The following is a 7,523-nucleotide window of genomic DNA, read 5'->3' on the forward strand; positions in this document are numbered from 1 at the left end:
ATGCTTCATTTCCCACTTGTAGGCCATTAGTGTAGCCTAGCTTCCATTATTTGAGTTATTACCGAAGTAAGAACCTCAAGCGGTATATGATACCAAGGAAGTTTGATTGCTAGGTCACTTCTCTTTAAACATAAACTTATAGGTAGAAACGGAATCGTAAATTCCTTTCATTTGTTCCTCGTTTTCCTATTTCTTGTACCCTTTCTTATAGTCTTAAGAATTGAATTCTTTAGTGTTGACTTTTATACTTTGTTAGACATGTCCAATGTCACCAACAAGGTTCTTTACCATTTTAATTTATGTTGAATATTTTGTTTCAACTAGATGATCTTACCAGAAGCTTCTAAAGTTCTCTAAGTATCGATCTATTCGAATTTCTAGGGACTAGACTCATTCGAGAATTAAATGGACAAAGATATTAGGTTGTTAACCATTGGTAAAGCTGAGCGTTTAAACTCAATGCTTTATGATCTCAAAACTACATTGTATTTTGAATTCACAAGCACCAATCGGTTTGCCATTCGACTTTGATATTCGAAAACAACCATAAAAGTCGATATAAGAAACGTACATTTTAAATTGCTCACTTTCTCTCATTTCCGTGAATCGTTCTTGGATTCACTACCAATCGAGCAAATTTACTGTTACCTTTCTAAAAGGATTTACTGCAGTGCAAGATATTTAATTATAAACAATAATTAAAACATACATTGAAGCATGCAAAGTCTAAACATTTATCATGAGTAATAACTTGAAAATTAAAGCAATCATGCAATTTAAACAAGTCATTAGCATTTTATTCGAATTATGTGTTCCGGCAGGTGTGAATAAAATGATTCCAAGATCCTAAAATCATTGAAGAACTAAGCACAGTTTGTCGACTTAATCCTAAAACATCTTAGGTAAGCAAAAGCCTTTTGCTAATAGTCTAGAAACTATTCTTGGTTGATAGGTACGTCTAAGAACTTATTAGGTAAACCTATCGATTTTCCCACGACATAAAAGGACTCCTTACTTATATCGTTGAGTTTCACCAAAACTAACATGTACTCACAATTATTTGTGTACCTTGCCCCTTTAGGACCAATAAGTAACACCTCGCTGAGCGAAAACTATTACTAGATTGATGTAAAGGATATCCAAGCAAGTGTATATTTTGGCATGGCACCTTTTAACTCAATTTTTAAGTTTGGAACTTAATGCTCTTACTATGTTGGTTAGATTTTAAGTGAACTAAAATCCTTAATCATGCAACATAATCAAGCTTTTGATCTCATGCATTTTAAGACATATTTAAAAGCAATAAATAACTTAAAACATGCATAAGATAAATGTGATCTAGTATGGCCCGACTTTGAAGTTCTTCATCTTGAAGCTTTAACTTCAAAGTCCGTCTTGAAAATCTCCGTGGGAGGCACCATTTTCTTCAAATAGGATAAGCTATAATTAAAACTAATTACAACTATTTGATGGTACGCAGACCATATTTGAATTGAAAAACAACTTTGGTACTTTAGACCAATTACATTCAAATTAATGGTACGCAGACCATATTTTCTATCCTATTTGGGCCATACTAGTCACTTCATAACCTGCAAAACAGTACATATACAATATATACCATTCACCCATTCATTATCATGAATGGCCCACATAGCTGGTTAGTAAAACACATTATGCATCACGTAAACATTTGCAGCAATTAATCAAGGGCACCAATAATCTACCAATCATTCAATCCTTATTAATTCTAATCAAGTTGTTTTAACCTTAAGGATTTGTAGACCTAATCAAGAGTTTATGACTAAAAGGGCTCCCACTTAAACCAATAAATTCATATGCTTTACTAATTTTAAACATAAAAATGTATTTCTAGTCTAACCGGAAACATACAAATTTAATTAAAATTTAAAGCTTATATAAATTTATAATTGAATCCAAAAAGTTTAATTTAATTTCAGTCGTATTTAAATTAATTCATGATTTTAATTTTAGTAAAATAATTAGAATAAATAAAATTTATTATAATTACAATATTCAAAATTAAAATCCAAGAAAATAATTTAAATTATTAATTTTAAAATTAATTAAAATTACGTAAACTGAAAATTTCAAATTAAAATTTCAAAACGATCTAATCGCAACGCAAACACCTCACGCATCACACGCCCAAGGGCCACACGCACACAGCCATCGCTGGCCATGTGCGCGCAGCCCATGCGCTGCGTCGCATAGCTGCTGCTTCTACCCTTCGCAAGCCATTGCGCGAGCTGGTGCTCGCTGCGCGCGCGCTAGCGCTCGATGCACGCGAGCATGTGCTCGCTGCGCGCGCGCCAGCGCTCGATGCACACGAGCCATCGCTGGCTGCGTTCGCTCGCTAGCGCTCGCTGCACGCGGGCCAGCGCTCGCTTCGTGCACTCGCCAGCGCATGCTGTGCGCGCTCGCTAGCGCTCGCTTGGTGCAAGCCAGCGCTCGCTGCGCGCGGCATCGACGCTGGGCGCAGCAGTCGTGGCACGCGAGCTTGCGCTCGCTGCGCGCGCTTGCGCGAGGCAGTGCACGTTGTGGCGCAGCTCGCTTGCTGCCCACATGCGACTGCCGTGCCTTGCCTTCGCCCATGCCCATTCGTCCATTGCTCATAGCCCACGACACAAGGCAGGGCTGCTGCCTTGTGCTCGTGCACCATGGCCTTGCTCATTGCATTCGTGCCGCATGGGCGACGAGCTCCCTTGCTCGTCGTCACATGCCCGCACTATACAACACCCCTTAAGGGTAACACGTAGCGTCCATTGCTTTGTGCGTGCAAGTTATATGAGCGAATCGCATAAAATTTAAAAATTTTATATTTAAAATTAATGACAAATTAATAAATAATATTAATTTCATAATTTTAGGGCGAAAAAATCGAAAATTTATTATTCAATTGATTTCCGATTATCATGGATTCAAGCCTAGGTCATAAAAATTTAAAATTTATCATAAATTTACAATTTTTATGGTGGTTTTTAATCATAGGTATCTAATTAAATTATAATTAATTATGAAAATCAAATTAATTCTAAATTATTCTAATTTTCAACAAATTAATCATAATTACAAATTAGATTACATAATTAACAAGGCTAGGCATTCAAACTTGTTAAACATATACAGTAGGTCAATCAAAAATTCAAGATTTATCAACAAGAATCGCAAATATTTAATTTAGCATCTTAAATTTACGAAATTTTGCATTCGAAAAACTAAAACCTCCGAAAAGTCATAGTTAGGCTTCGAATTTGAGAATTCTGGGTTCGGCAGAAAAATACTAATTTTTGTCAAAATTTTAGAATGCCTTTTACATGCGGAATTGACACCAAAATCACTCGATTTGGATGAGTAACGAAGAAACTGCCGAAAAACTGCGTACGTATAATTAAATAAACGCAATTTGCAATTAATTAACAATTACGAAAATTAATCACCCTTTTTAATTCTTGCAAATTTGTAATATTTAACCATGTTCATGCAATTTAGATTATGAAAATAATAAGAGGCTCGTGATACCACTGTTATGTTATGATTCATATGACAATTCATAAATCATGCGGAAACAACCATTAAGCCAGGAATACATATTATTTACACATAATCATTTAGCATAGTTTAGATGCATACTCTTTGTTGCGTGCCTTCCCTAGCTGCGCCCGAACCGAACAAGAACAAGTCTTTAGGACTCCAAGTGTCGTCCCTCCGTAGATAGTCCACAGCACGTCCGGATCCGCCTTAAGATTGACCAACTAGAATCGCCCTTAAGGTACTAATAATTTCGGCACTTTTAGGCAAGGTATGTGACTGAATTTTTCTCTCAAAAACTCACTTTGAATACTTGAAAACTCGTTATAAATTGTGAACCCAGGCCACATATTTATAGGGGTATGGAAAGAGAATTGGAATCCTACTAGGATACGAATTAATTAAATTAGAATCCTAGTGGAACTCTTATTTAATTAATTTATCTTTTAGGATTAGGAATTTAATCATTAAACGAATTCTATACGCTTTAGGATTCGAGTAACACACTTCGAGTAATACGCTAGCACCGCACGCAGGCCTTGCGGCCCACGCACAGCGCCAGCCCACTCGTCGCAGCCCCGCGCGCGCGCCCAAGCTTCGGCTGGGCCTGGCTTTTGCGCTGGGCCTGGTCGCATGCTTGGCGTGTGGTTGTTGCGCTTGGCTTGCTGGGCGATGGCCCGGCTTCGTGCTGGGCCTTCGTCTGGCAGGCCTCGTCCGATGCTAATTCGTACGATGCGCTTCCGATTAAATTCTCTATTCCGGAATTCATTTCCGATACGAACAATATTTAATATTTCCGATTCCGGAATTAATTTCCGTTTCGAACAAATATTTAATATTTCCGTTTCCGGAATTATTTTCCGATTCCGATAATATTTCCGATTCAGACAATATTTCCGTTTCCGGCAATATTTCCGATTCCGGCAATATTTCTATTTCTGATAATATTTTCCGATACGTACCATGTTTCCATTTCCGGCAACATCTACGACTTGGATAATATTTTATATTTCCGATACGATCCATATTTCCGTTTCCGGCAATATCATCGTTTCCGGAGTATTCATTTCTTGCCTGTGACGATCTCAGCTCCCACTGAAACCAAGATCCGTCGATTCCGAATATCCATAGATGGAGTATTTAATGCCATTAAATACTTGATCCGTTTACTTACTATTTGTGTGACCCTACGGGTTCAGTCAAGAGTAAGCTTTGGATTAATATCATTAATTCCACTTGAACTGAAGCGGCCTCTAGCTAGGCATTCAGCTCACTTGATCTCACTGAATTATTAACTTGTTAATTAATACTGAACCGCATTTATTAGACTTAACATTGAATGCATACTTGGACCAAGGGCATTATTTCCTTCACTATTTGTGTGACCCTACGGGTTCAGTCAAGAGTAAGCTGTGGATTAATATCATTAATTCCACCTGAACTGAAGCGGCCTCTAGCTAGGCATTCAGCTCACTTGATCTCACTGAATTATTAACTTGTTAATTAATACTGAACCGCATTTATTAGACTTAACATTGAATGCATACTTGGACCAAGGGCATTATTTCCTTCAGAGGCCACTTCAGTTCATGTGGAATTAATAATATTAATCCACAACTTACTCTTCACTGAACCCGTAGGGTCACACAAATAGTACGTGAACGGATCAAGTATTTAAGTGAATATATTATTCATTAAGTACTTTATTTATGAACATTCGGAAACGACGGATCTCGGTTCCAGTTGGAGCTGAAATCGTCAAAAGGAAAATAAAGAATACTCCGGAAATGATGATATTTCCGGAAGCGGAAATATGGTTCATGACGGAAATATAAATATTATCCAAGTCGTAGATGTTGCCGGAAACGGAAACTTGGCTCGTATCGAAAAATATTATCGGAAATAGAAATATTACCGGAATCAGAAATTTTGTCAGAAACGAAAATATTACCGGAATCGGAAATATTGTCGGAAAAGGAAATTATTTTTGCCGAGCAATGATTATTGTGCAACAAAACCTTTGTCTCAAACGACTGAATGTAAAGGGCTAAAGAACCCAAGTTTAATACCAACAAAAACACCATACTTAGTGAGACTAACGATAGTTCTTACTAATTACTAGTAAAAACTAGTCTCCCTCCATCTCAAATTACTAGCTCTATTTGAATTTATAACGTCGAAGTTCACAATTCTAACCATATTTTTTCTTACTATTAAGGCTTTGTTCTTGTTGGTTTAATTTAGTTGAACTCAGCTTTATAATGATGAATTTAGTTAAACTTAACTAATACTTCCTCCACTTTCTTTTTTTACTTGCAACCAAGTTGAATGGACCACAAACTAAAGGAAAGGTGGGACGATGTGAAAAAGACAACACTCCCTCATAATTGAAGGAAATAATGTCCTTGGTCCAAGTTTGCATTTATGCATTTAATGCTAAGTACGTCTAATAAATGCGGTTCAGTATTAATTAAACAAGTTAATAATTCAGTGAGATCAAGTGAACTGAATGCCTAGCTAGAGGCCGCTTCAGTTCAAATGGAATTAATAATATTAATCCACAACTTACTCTTGACTGAACCCGTAGGGTCACACAAATAGTACGTGAACGGATCAAGTATTTAAGTGAATATATTATTCATTAAGTACTCTATTTATGATCATTCGGAAATGACGGATCTCGGTTCCAGTGGGAGCTGAAATCGTCAAAAGGCAAAGTAAAGAATATTCCGGAAATGAAGATGTTGCCGGAAACGAAAATATGGTTCATAACGGAAATATAAATATTATCCAAGTCGTAGATGTTGCCGGAAACGGAAACATGGTTCGTAACGGAAAATATTATCGGAAATAGAAATATTGCCGGAATCGGAAATATTGCCGGAAACGGAATTATTACCGGAATCGGAAATATTGTCGGAAGAGGAAATTATTACCGGAAACGTAAATATTGTTCGAAACGGAAAGAAATTCAGGAATCGGAAAACGAATCGGAAGCACGACGAGCGACAAGTCGGCAAGGGAGCCGGTCCATCACTCGACGAGCAAGGGCCGAACGCACAGCGCTAGGCACAAAGCCCAGCGCCAACACCAAGCATAAAGGCCCAACGCCAGCGCTGGACCGTGCGCCCAGCTGGGCGCTGACATTGTGCGATGGGCCAGCAACAAGCAATGGGCTAGCATCGACCGGGAAGGCACGAGCACCGCAGCAGCGGGCCAAAAGCCAGCAGCGATGCTCTCTTGGGCCTGGCCAGACGCGCGCGCCAGCGTGGGCCTTCGTAGCTGCGTTAGTGGCGTTCGTCTCGTCTTGTGCACCAAGACTTGTACGATTACTTTGGTGCCAAGTAATTTGGACCTTAAGTATAGTTTTCCTACTTCTACTAGAATTAGATAGTTAGGATTAGATTCAAACACTAGGTGTTTTATTAATCCTATGATTCTAATTAATTCTAATCTTGATAGGATTAGTAATTGGTTTCCTAGTAGAACTCTAAGTCTCTATTTCCTACTCCATAAATATGTGATTGGCATTCACAATTTATAAAACTCATAACATATACTTTACATAGATTTTGTTCAAGGGAGAACATAATTCATAGCCTAACCCGAGTGCATAAAACCTTAGTAAATATCCTAGTTGGTTGAATCTAAGGCGGATCCGAACGTGCTGTGGACTATCTACGGAGGGGCGACACTTGGAGCTCTAAAGACTTTTTCTTGTTCGGTTCGGGAGCAGTTAGGGAAGGCACGCATCACATTGTATGAACCCTAAATTATGCTAATTGACAATGTGGCAATTAATTTGGATTCCTGGCTTTATGGTTTTTCCGCATGATTTATATTGTTTATATTGTTCATAACCTTACAGTGGTATTACGAGCCTCTAATTAATTCCATTATCAATTATAGTTAACATTGATTAAATTTTATAAATTTGCAATGAATTAAAGGGGTGATTAATTTCGTGATTG

Source organism: Spinacia oleracea, chromosome 4 (assembly GCF_020520425.1).
Source record: "Spinacia oleracea cultivar Varoflay chromosome 4, BTI_SOV_V1, whole genome shotgun sequence".
NCBI classification, from domain to species: Eukaryota; Viridiplantae; Streptophyta; class Magnoliopsida; order Caryophyllales; family Amaranthaceae; genus Spinacia; species Spinacia oleracea.